Raw genomic sequence first — 25,097 nt, 5'->3', positions numbered from 1 at the left:
TCTCGTAATATTCGAGTAAATTAGTATACAACGTTGTGTTGTTATCAGTACGCAGAGTATAAGGGTAACATTTTGCTGAAGCTTCTCTTTCGCCTGTGACTCCTAAAGATAAAAACTTCGTATGGGGGAATCGTTGGTTGTTCTATTAGTACACGTCTTGGAATGGATCGGAGTACCCACATATTATTACGGCAACGCACGTGACTTTCTGCTGATGGACCAACTACTGCCGTGGACTCATTTATCGGGCGTCACGGTGGCGAGATGTTAACTACCTCGCCTGGTATACAGGAGGCCGTGGGCTCGATCCCGACCCTGACGCCTGCTGCTGTATATTTGTAGTTTGCGTTTCTTTCTTCCTGTGGTCCCGTGGATTTTTCTCCGTAGCCTCCAGTTTGCCCCTCCACATTTAGAATGGACATGCGTTTAGAGTTACTCTTTGGTTCTTGCGGTAAAGTCACGTAAAAAGGAAATAAAATGAATAATAGAATACGACGTTTCGATTGCAACACAAGCAACCTAATCAGGTGTGCATGCAAGCTCGGAGAGAGACATATCCAGAGAGAGAGACAAACACATAACACCTCGTCACGGAGGCGTTGTTTCTCTGTCTCTGTGTGTCTCTCTCTGCGTGTGTGTCTCTCTATGTGTCTCTCCTCTGTGTGTCTCTCTGTCTCTCTGTGTGTTTGTTTCTCTCTCTGTGTCTCTCTGTGTATGTGTCTCTCTCCGAGCTTACATTCATTCACACCTGATGACGGTTGCTTGTGTTGCAATCGAAACGTCGTGTTCTATTATTTATTTTATTTCCTTTCTACGTGACTTTACCGAAAGAACCAAAGAGTAATTCCTGCAGTCACGAAAGCTTCAAATCAAGTAAGCGTTTAGAGTATTTGGCTGCTGTAAATGTTCACGTGATAAGCCACTTTGTTGGGCTACCATTTGTGGCCAGGTCGCTTCTGGCAAAAAAAAAGCTGAACAAGTGATGGATATTTGTGGGCCTTACCTGGTCAAATAAAAAAAACTGTTTAGTTTACACCGCTTTTGTGGACACAGCCAGTGAGGATTTTTTTTAAACTTGCACCTTCATTTCAACTGCCAACGCCAGTAGATGGAATCGAACCGGTGTGCTAACCAACACGCCATGGCAGTAGCATCCTGGCCTATATATTGTTTTAATAACACAATAACTATCTCTGGAGTCTGGCATGCAATACGCTAAGGCTGAGAAATTGAGCACATTCAATTGCGAGGGGAGAAGATTGCTTATAGTGCACTGTATGTAAATCTACATTATTTGGCAATTGAGTTTGGCTGAGTGGAGGAGTTTTAAGAGCTCAAAAATTTGCTGTGTTGACATCAGAAGGATAGCACCATTCAAAGTGTTTAATGGTTTACTTGATTATCCTTTCACTCTTTCCATTCTAGAGAAGCACAATACAGCAAACTGCCTTTTCAGGGCCTTTAACTTAAATTTGCGAGGACAATATTTGACCGCATTGTTGGCACCGGCTCTGCTTTTTTTTTGCAAAAGAAGAGTGCCTTGGGATCTTTTGTGTCCACAGGACCAATTTTTGTGGCAAGTCGCAGCCATCACCCCCGCCGCCCCCTCGGCTTCTGAAAGCGCGCTTCTTTAGCGATAACCATCCCACCACAGTACACGGAGCGAGATTGTATTACGCCACTCTTATATGCAAGTAAAGGTGGCCAACGTGTAATGCCTCACATAACGGTGAATGGGAAGTGACAGTTTTACAAGGTGTGAGAAAATGCACCATATGTCTGGCGCTGTAACATTTTGGCTCGTGTGTTTTTTCCATAATATTACAGGGCAAATTGTTTTGCGACTGTAACTGCTCTGGTCTACGACCAAGCCCCCCCCCACCCCCTAATCTAGCGCTGCACTGTATTCGTTTTTGGATTGTAAATGGTTAAGACGCAGCCCAGCAATTGCTTGCTCATGCCACTGCTAGATGAAAAGTCCTCCATTAGAGGGAACTTAAGGCGGCCCCCTCAAGATGATGTTTTTTGCGTGACCTTCCACACTGACCGGGCATCTTGGAAGAGACAGGTGGGAGTATCCGCACTTTATTCCACCAATTTATAGTGCTGAGTGGACGGTGACGGGGGTGGGGGGGGGGCATTTAAGAAACTTACTCAATCTTTGAAGTGCATTTCTTTGCTGTGGAGATCAAATCGACAGGACAACCTTTCGAATTGCAAGTCTGGTCCGACTAGCCATTACGCCAAGGCAGCCACCCTCGTGTATTGTAAGGACCTGTAACTTTGCTTTCTTCTCCTGGGCTGCTCTGTGGCGAAGCACTTTCGACTGTGCCGTCCCTGCAGGATGCCAAGTAACTGGTAAGTGGGAGATTGGGAGCAGATTCTCTGCGCGCCTCCTGAGGGTGCCGATTCATCTGCACAAGGCATGTAGAGGGAATGAGCTATTCTTCATTCCAATGTCTCGCCACAGTAGATCAAAATAAAGGGTTTAACTTAGCCGCGTGTCTTATATTGATTTTTTTTTTACCGTGGTTGCTGGGCACACACTCAAACGACACAGAACAACAAGCGGGCGGCTACAAACGGCACTTTTGAAGCTGTATTAGATAGATGAATTCGTATGTTTATTGATTTGCAGAAGGTTGCTCAAATAACTTTGGTAAGAGAGGAAGGGAAGGGAATTGCAAAGTTGAGGAAGAGGAGGCGGCGGCGGCAAGAAGCCCAAGGGGGTGGGTGGGGGGGTGTTGTGACCTGGTTGTGTTAACACATCGTGGATGAGACGACACAGTTTGTCAGAGTCCTCAACGCGAGTGGTGCGATCAATGAGTTGAAGTTCATGGGAACGGTCACCGTTGTCGTAGTAGTAGTAGCGATACAAAAACACACGATGGCTGACCGCCGGTGAACGCGAGTAACCAGAGTGATGCGGTCAGTACTGGATCATCAATCAACCCGGTTGCTTTGTGTTGAATTGTTTAAAGCGCGCAGGGCGAGTTAGGGGACTGGTTACTAGATCGCCGTATTTCAACCTCAGCAAAAAATTTGTTTGGCGTCAAGGAGGCTGTGGAACGGAAAAGAGAAGAAACTCTCTAATTGGGAATGAACGATGAGGGGATCTTCTTGGTTCGTTCGGTAAAGTCACGTAGAAGGAAAATGATAAAATAATAAAAATAAAACATAATAAAATAATTCTCACAACGTTTCGGCCACAACGCAAGCAGCCGTCTCCACCTGAAGACGGCTGCTTGCGTTGTAGCTGAAACGTCGTGAGAATTATTTAATTGGTTTATTTGTATTATTTAATTATTTTCCTTCTACGTGACTTTACCGAAAGAACCAAGAAGATGAATCCCTGCAGTCACGAAAGCTTTACATCGAAACGATGAGGGGAGTTGAGCCCTCACCACGGTGGTGGTGGGGGGGGTGGAGGAATCACCTCCGATGAACACGGCAGGCTGCGTACGGCGCGAAAGAAGTTCAACATACGTACATACCGAGTGAAGTTCAACATGGCATCCCGTAACAGACTGCAGTGTTGGGCAGCTTCTTGATGCTGAGAAACAGGAAACTTCCGATTTAAAGCTTACGTGACTGCAGGGATTCATCTTGTTGGTTCTTTCGGTAAAGTCACGTAGAAGGGAAATAATAAAATAATATAAATAAAACATTAATTAAGTAATATGTTTTATTTTTATTATTTTATTGTTTCCCTTCTACGTCACTTTACCGAAAGAACCAAGAAGATAAATAGGAAACTCTTTAGCTGCATTAGTTCGACCATTTGCACGTGGCTTTACCGCATCATCTCCTTTGTGCTCAAATGCACGAATAATGTCCCACGCTCAAGCCTCGAGTGTGCGCGGAGCGTGTATAGCTTATTTATAGCCGTAAGCAGAAGTTTTTATTCTTACAGTTTAAGTACTTTCCTGTACCGTGGTTCAATTGCTGTGTCATTGTTTTACCCATTTTAGATGAAGCGTGTTATTGGTATTACAGTTGAAATTAAGGTGCGTGCATTGAACGTAATGAAATGAAAATAAACAGTGATACGACATTGCACCAGCTCGCATAGACAAGAGTTTGAAGCAAGCCAAATTAGTTTAGTTGAGTGTTGTATTGTATTATTATATTATTATACTCTATTATTATATTATTTTAGTATATTATTATATAATGTAGTATTTTTCTTATTTTATTATTTCCCTTCTACGTGACTTTACCGAAAGAACCAAGAAGATGAATTCCTGCAGTCACGAAAGCTTTAAATCGAAAAATGTTGTATTGTATTTATGACAAATGTGTTCATATCCTGATCACTGTAGTAATACTAATAATGATGCACCCATCTGTCAATCCACTGCTGAATGAAGATCTCCAACATGCTCTGTCCGGTCAATGGTGTTGTTTGGTGAAGTTGGGCAAGGTTGAGTGAAAAGTGGCATCCTCTCGACTGGATTCAGATGTCACTCGCCGATATTGGCCAGAGGTGGGAATTAAACACGTGTCGGGGGTGGGTTCAGAAAACAATGCATTAGCTGGCAAATAAAATCACCAGCGGATGTTCAGACACTGGAGGTAATAAACATGCACTCGCATACAGACACGTTCTCTTGCTAACAACTGTGAAGCTCTCACTGTCACACACACACACACTCACCGGTACAACGTTACCAGCTGGCTGTTTCAAAAATAGACGTCCCCCTCCCTAATGTGAATTGTTAGCATAAGTCCAAAAGATGGAGACGACGTGCAAATGGATTGTTTGCAAATCAATTGTAAATCGGGATACCTAAAGTTTAGATATGCCTGAAAGTGTGATGCGTGATATGCCATTGGACAATTATCACAATGCAGGGCCCCTTCTGGTGGAAAGTTTGAAGATTCACCAAGGCTTTCCTGGGGGAGAAATAATAATGATTACATGGAAAAATGTTTAATTTAGTCATTAGACACAAGATATACATAGGGCATTGTATCCACTCTGGTGTTGGGAAAGTAAGAAAACTGGATTTGAAATACGCGAGCATTGCATTCATTTGGTAGTATTATTTGTTTCTTTCGGTTAAGTCACGTCTAAAGATAAAATAAATTAAATTAAATAATAGAATACGAGATAGTGGATAGTATTATTTGTTTCTTTCGGTTAAGTCACGTCTAAAGATAAAATAAATTAAATTAAATAATAGAATACGAGATAGTGGATAGCTATCCACTATCTCGTATTCTATTATTTAATTTAATTTATTATTTTATCTTTAGACGTGACTTATCCGAATGAAACAAATAATAATTCCTGCAGTCACGAAAGTTCTAAAATTAAGATTCATTTGGTAGTGTTGTGGCAATGTCTTCAATGTCCTATTTCCTGAGCTCACAAACAATTAACAAAGACTATAGACGTTGGGACAATGTATAACATTACCATACTCACGTGGCGACGGATTGTGTGTAGGTATCCAGTGTTTTTTTGTTTTCAACTGATCGGGAAACCATCATCGGCTCTTCCACTGCTGATGCAGCAAATCTGGCTGTGACGGTCCCACCTGATGACGGAGACTTGTGTTGCCTCCGAAACGTCGTGATTTTATTGTTTTATTTTTATTAATTTAATTTCATTTTTTACCTACGTGACTTTACGGAAAGAACTAAGAGTATGAATGGAGGCCTCCTAAAGCCACGGGGAGAACATGGAAAATTAATTAAAAACACCTTTAAAGGATTACACTCCCTAGATGGGCCCTGTTTGTAGGAATAATCTTTATGTTATACACATTTAAAACACTATCACAGGCTCTATGAGAATCTGCTTGTAAGGGCAACACAAACATATGATTAATACATGTGCACCTTTGTAATTGACACCAAACGTATTGCACAAAGGCTACCTATGACAAGGGTGTTATGTTTCTCAAATGGGCATAGACTGCCAGCAAGGAGTGATCTTGCTATGTGGTTTAAGTGAGTTAAGTAATTTATAAGTAATTGAAAAAAAAGGGGGTTGCCAAGTTTATCATGACACCAGCACACACATACCCAGGTCACTTTTTGCATATGACAGTCAACCTGGTCGCTTGAGTTCTCACCTGGTTCAACGAAATACACCTGAGCACATTACCGACTCCACGAACAGGCAGTGTCAATTCGCCGTTACTACACCTGCAGATTGCAACTGCAAACAATAATGCTCAACAGAAGTTTGTTTTTGTTGCTGTTGCATAAACCTGGACTACGTCGCAAAAGCTACAGATATTATTTAATAGCCTTGCATGCACACCGATTTTAGTTAAAAGCTTAGGGAAGAATGGGGACAGTGGTGGGGATTAAAAGTGGGGGTTGGGCTGAATAGTGGACAGTCCACCACGACTTCTTTTCCTTTTTCCTCCCCCGGCTTAAGACCTGCAAAGAAATTCCAAACAATTCCCCCCCCCCCCAACAGTTTACCCATTACACATTAGCAATGGGTTTGCTCCTTGCAAGGGACGAAAGGCAACGACAACGACAATAACACAAACATTGTCGGGCTTGTTTATGCATTGGCAGCAAAGGAGATGTTCTCTCTTGCACGATTAGTGTTAGCATACACGGGACAAACATTACAAGGAAATCGGTATTGGCATGCAAGGGAGCCCTGGGCCGGCCGAGGCCATGAGCATTGTCATGTTAAACGCACTGGGGCCACGGGGTCCCCTGAGAATTTGTATGCATCAGCATGTGTGTTGTTAAAAGTAAAGGGGCGGAGAAGCTAGCCGCATGGGGGGGAGCGGGGGGGCTGTTTCCAATTGTTTTTGTGTGTCTGGAGGGGGGTGGGAGTTGGGATGGAGGGGGGGGGTGTTAACGTTTGGTGGGGTCGTGTAAGAGGTGTTATTTAGGGAGAAAAAGAGGAAGGGAGGGAGAATGATGGGGGGTATAAGAGGTAAGCTGCTGCTGCTGATGCTGTTGAAGGGCTGCAATTTTGCTGTAGGGTTTCGTCAGCGAACGGACGCACGCGAGATGGAAACTGGTCAACTGCGCATCGCATGTCTGTGCCATCGGCTGCAGCTGGGAGCGCCATCTGAATGTTGCGATTTGAAAACACGGACAAGAGGTTTTCGCCGCACACAAAACAAAAATGGGTGCTTTATTTCAGCATGTTTGTCTTTATTTTTTCAAGAAAAATGTCTCTGTTTCACAAGTGAATCCGGGGTGAGCGAAATCGTCGGGAAATCTTATCTGTTGCAATCTTGACATTTCTCATCCGTTCGGTGAAAGTTCGCATATATTGCAAATTGCTCGACATTAACTTGAACATCCTGGTTGCTGTCCCGATGCGCGCCATGTAATACAATGTGCACATCGATTAGTTATTGCTCACTCTTTTCACACACGATAACATACAATACTTAAAAAAAACATACTTTTATTACACACACACACCACACTTTGATATATAAAAAGGTAAAGGTACAGCCCCGCAATTACTTGCTGATGCCACTGCTGGCAGAAGGGGCCTCGTCGAGACCCAGCGCTCGAGAGCCTGTCTAGAAGGTATCTGGCCTACTCTTCCACCTTGGCCAGACATCTTTGGAAGAGGTGTGTGTACCCTACACGTTGACCAATTTACACTGCTACAGGCATTGGCATTTAAGAATTTTTGGATCGTTTCAACGGTACAGCAGGGGAGATTGAGCAGACCTGGCGGCCCCTGCAATACAAGTCCCGTGTCCTCACCATTAACCCACAGATGGCAGCATTCCATGAATGCGTTATATCATGTAAGAACATTGGGGGTGCCATGGTGGCGAGATGGTAATAAATTTCGATTTAAAGCTTTCGTGACTGCAGGGATTCATCTTCTTGGTTCTTTCGGTAAAGTCACGTAGAAGGGAAATAATAAAATAATAAAAATAAAACGCAATAATTCTCACGACGTTATCTGCATTTCCCATATACATGCTAAATTCCTCTTGATATGCAAATTCCTTTGTCAAGGCGCCCCTTCCCCCCTCCAACCCAGCTTAAATATACGCTGCCAGGCCTGGTGGTGCTCATTCAGACGCTGTCTTTCCGACAGACCTGTTCTTCACCTGAGGACGGCTGCTTGCGTTGTGGCCGAAACGTCATGAGAATTATTTAATGTTACATTTTTTTATTTTTTTATTTCCCTTCTACGTTACTTTACCGAAAGAACCAAGAAGAGATGGTAATAATTACCTCGCCTTGTATGCAGGAGGTCGTGGGTTCGATCCCAACGATGATGCCTGCTCTATATTTGTAGTTTTGTGTGTCTCTCTCCCCATGTTTGTGTGGATTTTTCTATGGGTCCTCCGGTTTTTCCCGTCACATTTCGAATCGATGTGCATTTAGAGTATTTGGCTGCTACACATGTCCACGTGATGATAAGCCACGTTTCGTTGAGCTATCGTTTGTGGCCACGTCACTTCTGAAAAAGAGCGGCATAGCTCGGTGGACTTGACCTGGTCAAACATAAAAAAAAAAATAGTTGTGAAAGTAAATATTTACATGTATAAACATCCAATTAAAGTGAAGTCGTATTTTATTTCCTCCTAAAATGTGTGTGTGTAAAACATGTAATTCAATAAAATAATAATTGCAGTGGTGCAATTAGAGACCTGAAATCCTCATAAATGGATGCTTGGAAGCCCTATAATTACATGAGCTGAGTATTTGGAAAGTAAATAATACATTTCTTGAACCCCCCAGTTTCCAATAATGGTGATGGCCTGTTTGTGTACACTTATTATTATTATACACATTAACATACAGTCTTAGCTCAATAATTACATCGCACGTGTTGACAGTTTTGGTTCCTGATGATTATCAAACTATCACATTTAGTGCTGCACATTTATTCATACTTCTTTGGAAAATAATATCATACTATTAGAATTGTGGTTGTTCTGAACGTGATAATAGACCCTTTTAAGTAATGTATCTTTGAGGCAGGGAAGTGGAATTGAGTGAGTAAGCATTAAAGGAAGGAGTAGAGACGTTCTAAGGCTTATATTATTGATAACACGTCAACTGCAGCAAGTTGCCATTAGCAGAGCAAATGGAGAACCTTTGATAATATGACAAAAAAGAGGATTAACAAACTGGCAGTACGTAGCATTTATGAGTTTTTTTACAGCAGCTCTGTCACTCCACTGCTGGATGAAGTCATAGGGATTGTTTGGCCGTACATCACCACACCGGTGAGTGTGTGGGTTGGTGTCAGAGGTCGCAACCGGGTACCCGATACCCGTACCCTACCTGATACCCGGCTACCCGTACCCGGCCGGGTACGGGGTACGGGTACCCGTTTGCGACCCTGGTGCGGCCGAGTACGGGTACGGGTAGGCCGTGAGTCACTGGTGAGTAACCGTTTGTCACTCATTTCCCAACGTCTTGTCTCTTCTCACAATTCAAGTTCCTAGAATCAACCCACCCGCGCCTGCAACATGGCTTCACCCCAGAGGTCGCAATCAGGTACCTGATACCCGTACCCTACCCGTACCGGCCGGGTACGGGTAGGGTACGGGTACAGCCGGGTACGGGTACCCGTTTGCGACCCTGGTGCGGCCGGGTACGGGTAAGGAATCAAAACCCGTTTGCGACCTCTGGTTGGTGTACAGAGCCCCAGACTGGTTTGGATATCGCTCGCCATTGATGTTAGCCTTGGCCGGGAATTGAAGTCACGTCGACGGGTTCATGGCACGGTCGCGCTAACCACTCTGCCAGAGCTCCACCAAGCATATACGAAATTGTAGACATTTATTTAACCAAGTCATAACAAGGTTTTGCTTAAATTAATAGGATATAGTTGCATTGAAATGCTTTCTTTGTAATGCCACATTTCTCATTATAAAACTGTGTTTTTACGTTTTCTCGGCTACTATGCAGTATTTAGAAACATAATCCACGTCATGCCTTAGCCCCAGTTTTCCAGACAATGTTTGTAATAACAGTGTACATATCTGTACAATGTACCTTATCGTCGTAGACATAACATATGCATCACGTTCCAGTGAGAGAGAAAAAAAAGACACTCACTTGATCCAATGCGATTCTTTACTTTAATGTCAAATATGCTTATAGTACTCCTAACAATGTCACTGTTTACCGACACATTTTCAAACCAAAGGGATGTTTCATTGGGGATCCGAGGATCCATCGTCCATCAATTTGCTTTGACCATATGTCTTTAATTATACAACATGCCTTTGAATTGGTACAACAGGGACATCATTGTAAACATGGCTTAATTGATCATCTTGCCTTAATGTAAATTAATAATTCATAGCTGAACGCATACCCTTTGCCTCGGACCAAAAAAAATATGCATTGCAAATATGAACATGCAGCTACAAAAAAAAATCATTATAATAACCCCCCCCCGCTCAGTCAGAAATTGCTTCTGGAGAGCCAAGGTCGCTGGGTTTAGGCATCCGCCGACTACACTACAAACCACATGCTACATCCCACTGGATGTATGAATGCATGTACCACCCAGGCAAGCCTGGGCATGTAAGTTACTCACGATTTCTTGGAATAACTGCTACTGGGTGAGCAAAATTGTTTTCGTCTTCTTCCTTGCTTCCCACAACCGGACTTTTGGTACACTGATATTATCACCGTCACTTGCATTTCACCTACGCAGCTCCTGAGAGGCCATTGACTGGCACACATCTCTTCACAGTCTGGGCGTGGCAAAGCGCAGGGGAACGTATTCTTTGGTTTTTTCGGTAAAGTCACGTAGGTAAAAAAACATTAAAAAGTAAAATAAAATAAAAATCACGACGTTTCGGAGGCAACACAAGCTTCCGTCTTCAGGTGGTACAGCTGTCGTGGCTGTGACGGTACCACCTGAAGACGGAAGCTTGTGTTGCCTCCGAAACGTTGTGATTTTTATTTTATTTTACTTTTTATTGTTTTTTTTACCTACGTGACTTTACCGAAAAAACCTAAGAATATGAATCCTTGCAGTCACGAAAGCTTCAAATCTAGAATTTACGCAGGGGAACGGTTGTCGCATTCCACGGGAAGGGATTGATTTTGCTCGATTGTTCGGAACACGTCTTCGTTCCCAAACAGGAAATTAAACATCATGTCAGTCACGAAACTTTCAAATGAGCACTATTACTGCATGTAAACTCGATTGATGCCGTTTTTAAGTGATGACTCAAGCAGCACATATTTTTGAGAGGTTTGAAAATGTTTTTTTGTGTGAATGCTCGTTTAAAATATGATCAATATTTTAACTTGTTCAATCATGCTACAGTACATGTTGTTTTTTTGTTTATTAAAAAAATCTAAGGTTATTTTTTTTAATGTGTAATGTAGAACATAAGCCCTAAAATATATAATGTGTAATGTCAGAGGATATTTTTGGGAACCTTATTGAAGTATAAAACATCCTATCACACAAGATTCCTAATATGATTGGATCTTTTATTTGCACGCGAGTGCTTTGTAGTGTCATATTTAGGGAGCCTTTAAACAATTTGCGTGAAGACAGTGCACTTTATAGTATGGGCTGTAATTCAGTGTGTACGTGCTTTTCTTACAGCGGGTCATTAATCACCAAAATCAATGCACATGTAATAGGGAAAAAAAGTTGATTGATTAAAATGCATTAGATAAAACGTGTAGCCAGCCAGGTTTGTAACGGTATTAAGGGGTAAGAGTATTATATTTTGCTGTCGGGATTCACGGGAGCACTTTGCAGAATTGATATTTAGGACTTTATTAAATTTGGCGACTAATGAAAAGTTTCAATCATGCAGATTACAACAATAATTTGTCGGATGCACACGGGATAAACGTATGCGCTGGGAATGATTGTCCTATTTACGAGTCAAGATACCATGCCTTCTGCTTTTTAAAAATCCTTTATATTAAGTTCACTTGCTTGCTTGCGCGCTTACGACCGTGCAAATCTTTCGGTCGTTGTTTAACCCACTTCCCGTGATCCAATCAAGCTGACATTTTGCACACAGACTCGTTGTGCGTGACAATTTATTTTCGTGAATTTTTTTTTCCAAAATTTTCCACTTTTTAGGGATTTTTTTTTTACATTTAATTTAAAATACCAATGTGATAAAAATGAAACTCTTACTCAAGAAAAACAGAAATGAATAATAAAATAAAACCGATGCCACGCATATAAAGGATTTATAGTGAAAAACTTTGTTTTTACGGGTTAATTTTTTTGTTTCATATTCGTGTGATATCCTCTTGTACATTCAAGAAAAAAACGCAATTGTGTCAAAAGTTGGCCGTGTAAATAAACCATTAATCATTTCACACGATGCCATCTTGCTCATGGGAGGTATTGAAACCCATTCGGTGATCCCTTACAGACGTTATTTGTGCCTACTGACACGTTGTGTGCCCAGTCTCTTCAGTCCAATCCGCTACACGCCTGTCCAGCATGTGTATATCATCCGTACCTTGCATTGTAATTGTAGTTATAACCACTTGCATGTATGTATGTGTATTTGGAGTGTAGCGGTTAGCGAGCTGCACTGTTGAACCCGGCGACCTGGGTTCGATTCCCTGCCACGGCTAATATCAGTTGGCAAGTGATATCAGAACCGGTCCATCTCCGCTAGGGCAAATCGACATGAAAAAAAATCAATTGTACCTGGTGCGTTTGTGTAAACATCAACGTTCATGGATGCTCGCTAAACATCCCAACAGTCTGTTGAAGGCTACGCTGGCATCGAGGGGGGGAGGCCTTTGTTTTTAAATCCCTTATATTAAGTTCACTTGCTTGCTTGCGTGCTTGCGTGCTTGCTTGCTTGCTTACGACCGTGCAAATCCTTCGGTCGTTTTTTAACCCACTTCCCGTGATCCAATCGAGCTGACATTTTGCACACAGACTCGTTGTGCGTGACAATTAATTTTCGTGAAAATTTTTTTCCAAAATTTTACACTGTTTAGGGGAATTTTTTTAAATATTTAATTACCAATTGCTTAATGGTGGCAGACAATCATCTGACCCATAGGTGGCAGCCATCTCAAGGCAGAGGACGAGAGGACTCTAGCCGCCACGCATATAAAGGATTTATAGTGAAAAACTTTGTTTTCACGGGTTAATTTTTTTGTCTTAATTTTGGAGCTTTCGTGACTGCAGGAATTATTCTTTGGTTCTTTCGGTTAAGTCACGTCTAAAGATAAAATAATAAATTAAATAATAGCATATTACGACATTTCGATTGCAACACAAGCAATCATCATCAGGCATAAAAGAAATAGCAACAAAAATCTAACTAGAAAACTATAGACAGACATACAAGCAGACAGACATCACAAGGACACACAGAGAGAGGACACATATCGGCACAAAGAGAGAGGTCGTTTCTGTGACGGTGCCTTAAATATAGAGAGGGGGGGCACCGTCACAGAGACGACCTCTCTCTTTGTGCCAATATGTGTCATCTCTCTGTGTGTCCTTGTGATGTCTGTCTGCTTATATGTCTGTCTATAGTTTTCTAGTTAGATTTTTGTTGCTATTTCTTTTATGCCTGATGATGATTGCTTGTGTTGCAATCGAAACGTCGTAATATGCTATTATTTAATTTATTATTTTATCTTTAGACGTGACTTAACCGAAAGAACCAAAGAATAATTTTTTTTTGTGTTTCACTTCAGTCCCGGGTGCAGGATGATACTGACATGGTGGTTCGCAAGTCTGTGAAATGTGTAACTTGCCACCCGGCGTGATGGTGTCATGCCGGCTGACAAGTTAGACATGGTCTCAGGTGGCACGTACAAGTTTCGCGCAACGCGTTGCATCGGCAGTGCGACAATTGGACGTCCGAGTTGAGGTGGAGTGAGCGGGAGGCAACGATTGCATGCGGCTTCGCCATGATTAGATCGCGGGCGTTCAATCACTGCCGAATCTCCGTGGTGTATCTGGGACCCAGGGTGTTACCTGTTTGTTTTTGTGCAAATGAAATAAAGTGGTGGGTATTTAATTGGAAAGCCACTTCGGCAGGGATCACGCTCAAATGCAAAACTACAATACAAGCGTCACAGTTATACCACCTTTAAATGCATTTGGTGAATGGCAATGTTGCCAAAAAACCCACATGATGGTTGAATTAATGATGAAAGACATGCTTATGAATGGCAATTTTGAGATAAACGCTCACAACACAAAATACTTGCCTAGCATAAGTAAATAACTCAGTTGGATGGCCGTATTTGTTTTCCATTTGTTTTGAATATAACATTTGAGGATGCTATTTGCAGATTCATAAGATAGATATGTTGTTTGTAAGACGAAACATGTGGAGTCATATTTTCCAAAGCAACAACGTGCCATTCGTATCGACCCAGTTAAATCATCAGTGCTTACATACAACATGAATGTTGAATTGAATGAGAGCTAAATTCATGCACCAGCGCTTAACTTACGAGTTAGGGCAGTGCTTCTGAAACTGCAGTCTTAACGACCTCCCACAGAGCACTCCGTGCTTGCTCTCCATAAGGTGTGTGTACACCAGACGGCGGCTTAATCCGTGAATTTACATAGAGGCGCAACCCTGCAATTGCTTGCTCAAGCACCCTGCTGACGGGGAAAGGGCCTCCAGTATAGAGAGCTCAAGATAGGCCCCTCTCCGGAGTTTTTTTGTTTCATTCTTCTCCGTTGGCAAATATGCAAAATGAATCAAACAACAACAACGGCATACAAAAAAATTAACCCGTAAAAACAAAGTTTTTTACTATAAATCCTTTATATGCGTGGCATCGGTTTTATTTTATTATTCATTTCTGTTTTTCTTGAGTAAGAGTTTCATTTTTTATCACATTGGTATTTTAAATTAAATATGAAAAAAAAAATTCCCTAAAAAGTGGAAAATTTTTGAATTTTTTTTTTCACGAAAATAAATTGTCACGCACAACGAGTCTGTGTGCAAAATGTCAGCTCGATTGGATCACGGGAAGTGGGTTAAAAAACGACCGAAAGATTTGCACGGTCGTAAGCGTGCAAGCAAGCAAGCAAGTGAACTTAATATAAAGGATTTAAAAAAGCAGTAAACCTAAAAATATGGAGGGTTGCAATGGCAGGCGTTTGCCATACAATGGTTTGGAATTTCCGATGTTTATCGTGTTTTTTTCTTCTTCTTCCAATCTTCTAATATTCATTTTAAGCACGCGCATTTTCATTTCACCCACTTCTCCTGGGCAAATTTTGTTGGCCTGTTTCTCTGATGTCTGCGGTTTGGTGGAAACGATCAGATGGAAGACCCAAGAGTCGTGTAGGGTGCACTGAATTTAGAACAGGGCGATCCGTTTCTTACGTCAAATGCGGGCAATGCCTTTTAAACGTGAATACATCAGCAATTGCAATTCTGCAATTGCCTCTATCGGCCACATATGGCAATGGAAGTTTTTTAAAACCCTACGGAGGTTCACCGACAGCGTGTAAGTGGAACCTTGCTCTGCCTATAAGTATGGCTACACATGCAGTACTTGCCCGTGCTACTGCGATTAATATTGCTTCATTTCATCTTGCTTGAAGCCTATGGCTTCCCCCCCCACCGCCCCTCCAGCCCCACTCTCCACACCTGCCTCGCGCCAGCAACGCCTCCAGTGTATACTCAAGGCCCAGATCTACGCTGCCTTAAGGGGCTTTCCCTGCTTTCTACCTAAGGACTCCCCTGCGGTCATCAAACCCTCCCTAACTATCGGCGGGCTGCCGTAACGTGGCTAATATCACAGCCTGAGATTGCAGTGCGGGACCGCCAGTAATTGAGGCGGTGCATTTAGGCAACGCTAAAACGCTATCCTTCGATAAAAAAAAAAATTCCTTCGGGATTGTTTAAGGGAGTGTAAGCAAATCCTGCAGGCATTTTTTTTGCGTGATAAATTATAAATTCTTCTTCTTCTTTGGTTCTTTCGGTAAAGTCACGTATAAAGATAAAATAATAAATTAAAATAAAATAATAAATTAATTTTTCCTACAGGTATTGCACAATTTAAGTTATGTTTATACATTTCCTTTATTTTTTATAAGGAGATGCAATTATTTTTGGACTTTGAAGGTTGTTTTTTTTCCCCCCGTTCATTCCCTGGTATGCTTTGGTGTAATTTGCAGAATTTGGATTATGCTTGAGAGATCTCGGATATAAGATATGTTTCTTAACATTCTATGCTGCAGGCTAATACCGGGAAGAAAAAAAATCAACCTGTACTGACTACTCGCGGGATTTTTTTTTGTGTTACCGTTATATTTGTTAATGAGTTTGACGACAAACGAATGTGGCGGGAGATCCGATTCCTCTGTTAAATCTATATCTCTGGAGTTTGTTAAGCAGCGTTTCGATGATCACAGACTCCTAATGGGGGGCGCTTGTTATGCATTCGCCGTGGCTGTTCGGAATTCGCGGTCGGCGTTCCGTGTGTGCCAACTTCCTTGACGAGGCACTCGAATGCAGATATGAGAGTGATCACAGCGATAAGTGGAATAAACAGGACGGGGGTAGGAGAAAGAAAAGGATAGCTAATAGGCAGCATTATAAAGCAGTTAGGACAGAAGCCGCAGAGCCCTAACAGAAATGGTTGCTCCAGCTAAATTAGGATGGTTGGCACCAGCGAAATGTGTGGAGATTTAATCCCTACAGAGATTGCAGATTCAATGAGGAAATACCTGAAGGGGAGGAAAACCTGCGCACGGAAACAGAGTACAGAGGGAATTTGCGATGCTTATATTATAACGAAATAAATAAAACATGTACACGTGTGTGAATACACTTGATCAGTATTCATCAAGCTTCTCGACACGCTCAAAAGAGATTTACAGTTCACACGTTGTAAATACATAAGAATACACTTACCATTTTTGTATTTAAGTTTTGCATATCGACGGTATGCGGCGCAAACGGATGCCGCCGTGGGGTTAATGGTGAGCCCACTGGACATGCAAATCCAGAGGTTACCAGGCTGGAATCTATCCCGCAGTCAAAATACTGGGGAAAGTTATATTATTGGATCGTTCGGTAAAGTCACGTAGAAGGGAAATAATAAAATAATAAAAATAAAACAATAAAATTCTCACCACGTTTCCTAACATTAGGACGCTGTCTTTGCGACAGCACTGTTCTTCACCTGAGGACGGCTGCTTGTGTTGTGGCCGAAACGTCGTGAGAAATTGTATTATGTTTTATTTTTATTATTTTATTATCTCCAACTATTGTTCACTCAATCTCTCCTGCCTGTCTGTGAAGAAGATCTGTTGTGTCAGGGCAGTGGATGAGCTTCGTAACCCGGAAAATATTATTTTATTATTTCCCTTCTACGTGACTTTACCGAAAGATCCAAGAAAATGAATCCTTGCAGTCACGAAAGCTTTAAATCGAAATGGGGAAAGTTTAATTAATCATCCTCACACCTCTGCCCACCACGCAGTGTATACTGGTTACATGGGTACGCCGAGTTAGTCGTGTGTGGCGGGTGAAAAGTAAGGGTACGCTCACCTCTTCCAAGATGTATGGGCAACGTGAAAGAGTCGTCGGCAAAAACACCCCGTGAACTGCCTCGAGCGGGTTACCTTCTGCCAGCAGTGGCATGAGAGACAAACTTCAGGGCTGCACCTTTGCCGTTGACATTTGCCTCTGAACGGAAGAAAAACAACTGTACCGTATACTGATGACTCGCAGAAGGTTAATGAATCTGTTGGTTTCACACACATACACCTTGTAAGTTATTGTAACTATCCTTTTGTTTCTTTCGGTAAAGTCACGTAGAAGGGAAATAATAAAATGATGAAAATAAAACATAATAAAATAAAGCTTTAAATCGAAAAATTATTGTAACTACTGCAAGGCAACAGTTTAATTGTCCACTTAATAGTTCAGAAGTTTCTCCGTATACTTTTAATCCATTTTGTGTGAACAGTTCACGGTGTGTATAAAGTGGGCAATGGGAATTCATGCGTGGCTCTGATTAGTCACGATCCACTCTCTTTTTGTTTTATGCAACTGTGGATATTAATGTCAAATATCTTTCAAGCGCCGCACATAACTCCCGTTACTGATAGTTTGCCAGGAGCAAAAGGGACATTACGTAATGCGATGCCAGCATGTCCATGACAAGTTTTGTGCGTTTACAAATTGTTACGCTTCAACAGGAGTCATCCAGGTAATGAACATTGAATGAATTTTTAAAAACGTATTACTGCTGCTGTGCAACGGCTTGCTCAGGCCACTGTTGGCAGAAGGCTCTTCGCTGGAGCGAGCTCTGAGAGAACCCCCTGTAGAGAAAAGTTGGCCTACTCTTCCACACCTTGGACAGACAAATCGGAAGAGGTGGGGAGTTCTGACAATCTACCCTCTGTTTTATATATATATTTAGCGAGAGTGACGACAGATGCAGACTCCATTCTGCATTAAATTTCGATTTAAAGCTTTCGTGACTGCAGGGATTCATCTTCTTTCGGTAAAGTCACGTAGAAGGGAAATAACAAAATAATATAATAAAATGTATTATGTTTTATTTTTATTATTTTGTAATTTCCCTTCTCCATTCTGCATTGTTAGACATTAACCCGGTGGTGGTGTTGTGGGGGACCTTGAAGCAAGCTCATTTTCGCAACTCAGGAGCCGTCGTAAACATTCCGCGAGCAAGTGGACAGCACCGACTTGAGGCGGTTGAAAAATTAAGGTCTTTAGGAAGGCACATGTTGCACACCGGTGCATAAAACTAGAACTAGAATGGAAGCCTCGGTGGGAAAACGCAATTTGAGGTAACGTCGTGATTTTTATTTTTATTTTATTTTACTTATATTAATTTAAATTTAAATTTTTTACCTACGTGACTTTACCGAAAAAAACCTAAGAATACAGACGAAAATTCGACAAACATGGAGCCTTGAATGCAACAGTGGATTGATTTTATAGGCTTCCAGTGTTCACTTAAGAATAAAAATGAAAACTGGGAGGCCTCTGGTGTGGTTAATGCTGCATTGTGTATCCTGTGTCTATATATAAGTGGATTCTGTGATGTATGTCCACGGTGGCTAGGAGATGTTAACTACCTCGCCTGGTATGCAGGAGGTCGTGGTTTCGATCCTGACCCTGACGCCTGCTGCTGTATATTTGGACTTTCCACGTTCTCCTCGTGTCCGCGTGGATTTTTCTCCGGGTCCTCCGGTTTTTCCCTCCGCATTTAGAAACGTGCTTTTAGAGTGTCTGGCTGCTATAAATGTCTACGTGATAAGCCACTTTGTTGAGCTATAATTTGTGAAAGCCAGGTCGCTTCTGAAAAAAAAGTTTTCTAGCTTAGTGGGCCTTACGTGGTATAATAAAAAGTTTAGTTTATGTAGCCTCAGGAATGTATCGGTTTTAAATGCCCCATCTCCCGTTTTACTTTTTTACCTTGTCATTCTCCTCTTTACAGCTTCTCTTTCGGTAACGGTTGAGCAATCTGCTTCTCCCTCCTGTGAGCTTGCTACGTGAGCAACTTTCTTTTTTTTCTAGTTCTGAAAAAGTTAAATTACGTGGAAATGTTCTTCTGACATCCGCCATTACTTCAGAGTACAGTAGTTCAGCAGTTGTTAAACAGAATTAGCGAGAGCATGAGCACATTTGACACGAGTGAAAAAATATATATGTTTAACAGCATGTTTAACAGCGTGGTTTTTCATTATGTATTGTTTAATCACAGCTTGTTTGTATACTAGATGCTCGTATTAAGGATACAAATAATCTGCTGGGATTCATGAAAGTAAAGAATTAAGATACAGGTTTCCCTCGCTATATGCGGGTTCGGTTTGTGCCATTTCACATATGTGCAGGTTAAACCGACCCAAGTTTCGCCGTATGCGGTTCACTCACGTGCGATGATATAGTCAGATTATGCGTGATTATGTGTGTGTTTGGGGGAGCGGTAGTGTAGCGGTGAGCACGCTGCGCTATGAACCTGGTAACCCAGGTTCGATTCCCGCTCACGGCCAACACCAGTGACGATTATCTGAACCGGTACTGGGCCTCCCCTAGGTCGACTCAGACTGAAATGAGTACCTGGTGCCGTGTTTAAACATCGCCACTGGGGAGACAAAGGCGGTCGGGCGTGGTGCTGGCCACCCACCCCCTCGTGTACCGTTCCGGCCTTCATAGGTGCTCGCTAACAGCACTTGCCCCTACAGTCTATTAAGGCTACACGGGGGATCTTTGTCTTGTTTGTACTTTATGTAGACAGCTTTCACGTACGGTTTCGCTTTGCGCACTCTGCACCCCTTTTTTTTTGGAACGCATCTACGACCGCATAAAACCAGGAGAACACCGGCACAATTTTACCTGCGCATAAAATTACGATTATGGAAACACGTAAGCGCTGCTGCTCAATCGACGACATGCATGTTTAAGTCAAAATTACAAGTTGTAGGAAGGATTTTTTTTGTAACTAATCCGCGTCCCAAACATTTTTATTTTATTTAAAGCCCCATTTGTTAATCCACTACTGGAGACGACCGGGAAAAGCCTCCCCATGCCATTCCAGTAATGGGGGTTATTTGAGCACACTTTACCACGATGGTCAGTGGATTAGTGAAGGGAATTGGGACAGTGGAGGGTGGCGATGTCCTGCAATTCTGAAGAAATTCGTTTTCAGACATTACCCGCAGCTGACGTATGCATGTTAAACTTCTTTCGCACAATACGTAACCAACCGTGCTAATCTGAGATGTGGGGGAATGACAACAAACTATACACAAAAAAGCAGTTCTAAACAAATTAGTTTCCAATCTAAATTTCAAAGTGATAATAGCCCCAGTGGATTCCTAATGTTGGAAGGAAGAGCATTCCAGATAGCCGCAGAAGTGCATCTGAAAGTGCGCGTTGTGGTAACCATCTTTGTTCGATGGCTAACCAAAAGCCACTAATGTTCGCCATGGCTGGGAATCAAACTTAGGTTACTGGGTTCATGGTTCAGTGCACTAACTGATGCATATGGCAGGGAAATTTCAACTGTCCTTGCTAAGGATAGGCTGAAATATTTTTGCATGAGCATGTGTGTGTCTACTGCAGTGTTATATATAGCGGTAGTGAGGAGTGGTAGTGTAGCGGTTAGTGCGCTGCGCTGCAAACCCGGCTACAAGAGTTCAATTCCCGCTCAGTCAACACCAGTAACGATTATCTGGTCATGGGCCTCCCCTAGGTCGACTCAACCTCCAATGAGTACCTGGTGTGGTGTCTAAACATCACCACTGGGGAGACAAAGGCGGCCGGGTGTGGTGTTGGCCACCCAGTCCCTGTGTGCCTTGCCGGCCTTCATAGGTACTTGCTAACAGCACTTGCCCCAATAGTCTGTTCAGGCTATATGGGGGGTCTTTGTCTTTGCTATACATAGAAAACAATTGGTGGAACATACGCTATAACCACAGTTATTACAAAAATACTATATAAAGTCAGAAAAAGAAGTTTAAACATAAAATGTAATTTCGACACATAGGTTTTCGCAGCCAATATCAAAATGTATAATTGTTCTTTGGGGCAGGCCATCTAATCATCTGGTCAAACTTCTGTTGCAAGACCTTCAACAACTCCAATGTTGCTAAATATATAAAATGGTCACGTATACAAGTGTTTACCACAACAAAATGTATCCCTTAGACATCTACTGTAATCACTTAATTTTTGTTGCGCGAATTGTTCATCGACTTGCCCGTAACATGTAACAATAATCGGGCACATTAAATTCTTGTACACGTGACAATTTGTATTTCTTTGGCTGTGTGCATGGTGGTGGTGGTGGAGCGTCTTTTGGCGTAAATTTGGCCAGATCATTACATGGCCCGACCTAACATTCTATCATGAATCATAAACACGACTGCGGCGGTGTTATACCCAAAGTGCCATCAAGTCTCCACTCCACGACATATTAACACTGATTAGACCCCTGCGTCTCCACAAGGGATTCTAAACATGGGATTTCATGTTTCGCAGCTGCATGCGCTGAGAATGCATGAGAAAATCCACGAGGCGAATGGCACATATATATACATGTAGAACCAAAAAAAATGAAACGCAATCTAACGCACAGCACGTGTGTGGCTATGTTCGAGAGGCTTGCGACGAAAACAGGCGTTGGCATTAACCACGGCGATGTGGGATTACTTTACGTACCAGGATTGTTTCCGAGACTTATTGCTACAGCGAGCAGGGATATAAGTAGGCATTTAGCTCTGGTGAGTGCAGTCTGAATTTTGAAGCAGAGTCAGACACAATATTCTCGTCATATGGTGATCATTAGCTCCAACTATAGAAAGACATTTTATAATAATAGTATAAGCTCGTGATCATATAGCTTATTTTAGAATATGTAATAATGCAGTAATAAAAAAACAATACCAGTGCTCGATAAGTGGTTTACTGTCATAAAGGACATGCTTTGAAACCTTTAAGCTTTTTTTTTGAAAGAGGGATTGGCAAATCCCCCCACCCTGCCCCCCCCCCCCTCAAGGGTGTGGTATGGACGTGGAGTGAGTTCAGCCACTGGGAATGCATCCTGCGCAGAAACACGAAGTCAGCAATATCACCACATGGTGACCATTGCTTGCTATTGCTCTGGGGGTAGAATGCTTGGCGGCCTCTGTCTGTGAGGTTGCTATAATTGTTCCAAACATGGGACCAATTATGCCGTGCATTAAAGCATGCGAGAGGCAGATTCCATTTAGCCGCTTGCACTTTCTCACATTGTGCAATGAAAATATACTTTGGCGTGATTTCAATACGGTTTATTGTGGTGTGTTGGTCGTGCGTAATTAGGCGCTTATTGTATGGCCCTCAATAAAAGGCTTATTTTTTTTTCTTGAAAGCATAAACATCCCGTTTTGCGTTAGGGAATAAGGTACAGTGAAATGAATGCTATTTGCTTGTTTGAACAAATTGTTGCGAAATTAGTTTTTCGTTCCAACAAGGTGCACACTCGTGTTACTGATACTGACAATGCCCAAAAAGATTGTGGTATTTTTGCCGGCTGGCCCTTCTTCACGAAATGTTCATTTTACATAAATAAGTACGACTCTAATAAAGCGGAGATTGCTTCTTTTCAGAAATACATTCCCACTCTAAAAAAAATGACATCGCTTATATTTTCACTTCATCAAACTGTGTTTGCCGACGCAGCAAACATTTAAATGTTTTTGAGAATTCGCTGTTAAAAAACAGCGTACTCTGTGCTGTAGTAATGCACGGCGGAGTTTGATTCCCGTTCACACAGCTCGCCTCTGTGGCACGTGAGAACTGGGCCATGCCTACCCGCGTCCATCCATCCAGCCACCCGTCCACCCACCAGTATTGGCCAGAATGGTGAAGTATGGTAGAGCAATTCATGTGACTGACACAGCATGGCGAGTTTATCATCCAGCAGTGGATTGACAAAAGGGGAGATGTACACACGCGTATCGGCTGTGGGTCCGAGTGTGTTTCTAGTTGTGTTGTTGGCCAAATACGGTGATCGTGTGCGGGCGAGTGGAGAACACAACCGTTTTCTTTAAAAGCTAAAAAAATGGCAAATAAATGATTGTTCCTGTACAAAAGTACAAACGCGAAGCACTAACATTTATCTTACACTCTCAAGTGCACCTCAACGCGAGTCAACAGGTCACGCCTCTGTGTTGGCAATCGCCCCTTTCTTTGTTGCTCTGCCATTGTGGACTCGTAATGCCTGAGTTTCTCTCTCTCTGTAGAAAAGCAATCTGCCCAAGAGAACCACGCTTGGGTGTTGAGAAAGAAATGACGGGGTGCCCTGTCACGCGGGTTGTGATGAAAACTGTGACATTCTTATTGCGTTGCACGGGACCCTCGGCCTATTGAAATAGGAAACGTGAGCGAATGTGTTGAAACACAAAGGGGGTAAAGTGCGTCGTCCGTAAGTGTCCTGCAGCAACGTGATAGCTGATAAGGTGTACATGTTCCCTTTGGTTGGGGGTGACCAAGGTGATCGTAGTCATACCTGGCCATCTGCATTTTTTCCACTGTCAGGGCTTAAGTTGAGGCTATAGACGCACACAAGACCATAACCTAATTCGCAAGGTAAAAAAAAGTTAAGTGTGCAGCTGTGCGATTGCTTGCTAAGAGCACTGCCGATGGAAGGGATTCCACAAGAGCAGTGGTTCTTGACCTGGGGTGTACGCACCCCGCTGGGAGTGCGAGATGACCTTTCTGGGGGTGCGAGACGTGGTTGGATTTTTTTAGAAGGTAAAATAATCGAAAACACACGTTAAATCAAATGTGTGTGTCTATTAACATTTCATATATTTTTTACTATTGCTTCGGCTGACGCGCCAGGAGATGGAGTCGAACCAGCGGACCTCTGGATTGCAAGTCCAGTGTGCTCACCATTTACACCACCGCGGCTCTTTAAATATCTGACACAGAAGCTAAACGTCCCAGCATCAATCAATACTGTTGCTTTTAAGATACAGAAACAATAATCGTTTTTTTTCCCAATAAGACAGCCATGCTGCTTTTGTTACCGATTAATCATTGGGATATAAGAGTATTTTAATCACTCGTAGAAGATCATTTTAACAGGATTGTATCCGATATTCATTTTCTTTCAAGCGCGTATAAAAATGCGGATTGTCTCACCTTAATCAGGATCTTCCTTGCCCTTTACAGCATCTTGAGATGATCAAATGAAATCGAAATTATTAGCGTATTAACTTATTCACACAGACGGAAATTTAAATTAAAAAATGTCAGATCTTTATATCACATAAAACCGCGATTAAATCAACGTTCATAAAAAAATAATTTCAACTACAAGATAGTAACTAGGCCAAGGAATGGGGAGACTCATCGAGGAGATGGAGTAATGAAATTAGTTCACGTGCAGGTGCTTGATAAATATAAAACATATATACCCAGGCGTACGCCTACTTTTTGCTGTATTTAGTAAATCAATTATAAGTGCTCTTAGAACATCAAACAACACATGAAATATCATAATGCAACCATGAAAATGCTGGTAAAATATTGTTTTTGTTTAAGTGAACTCCCCCCCCCCCCACACACACATTTATTCATCTTGGACGACTTAAAGTAAAAACTATTTTCAAAACTTTTTGCACGGCACAGATTTTACCATCGTTTTATGCGACGCGCGGG

At 42.2% G+C, this 25,097-nt stretch overlaps 1 protein-coding gene across 1 annotated transcript in view; it reads left to right on the top strand.

Annotated features, from left to right (window-relative positions):
* Positions 1-25,097, top strand: part of EXT1 (exostosin glycosyltransferase 1) — a 167,947-nt gene that overhangs the window by 3,647 nt on the left and 139,203 nt on the right. The gene's annotated exons all lie outside the window — the stretch shown is intronic.

The sequence above is a fragment of the Lampetra fluviatilis genome, chromosome 14 (genome assembly GCF_964198595.1).
Source record: "Lampetra fluviatilis chromosome 14, kcLamFluv1.1, whole genome shotgun sequence".
NCBI lineage: Eukaryota > Metazoa > Chordata > Hyperoartia > Petromyzontiformes > Petromyzontidae > Lampetra > Lampetra fluviatilis.
The sequence above is the reverse complement of the archived record's forward strand: the minus strand, read 5'-3'. Positions and strand labels throughout refer to the sequence as shown.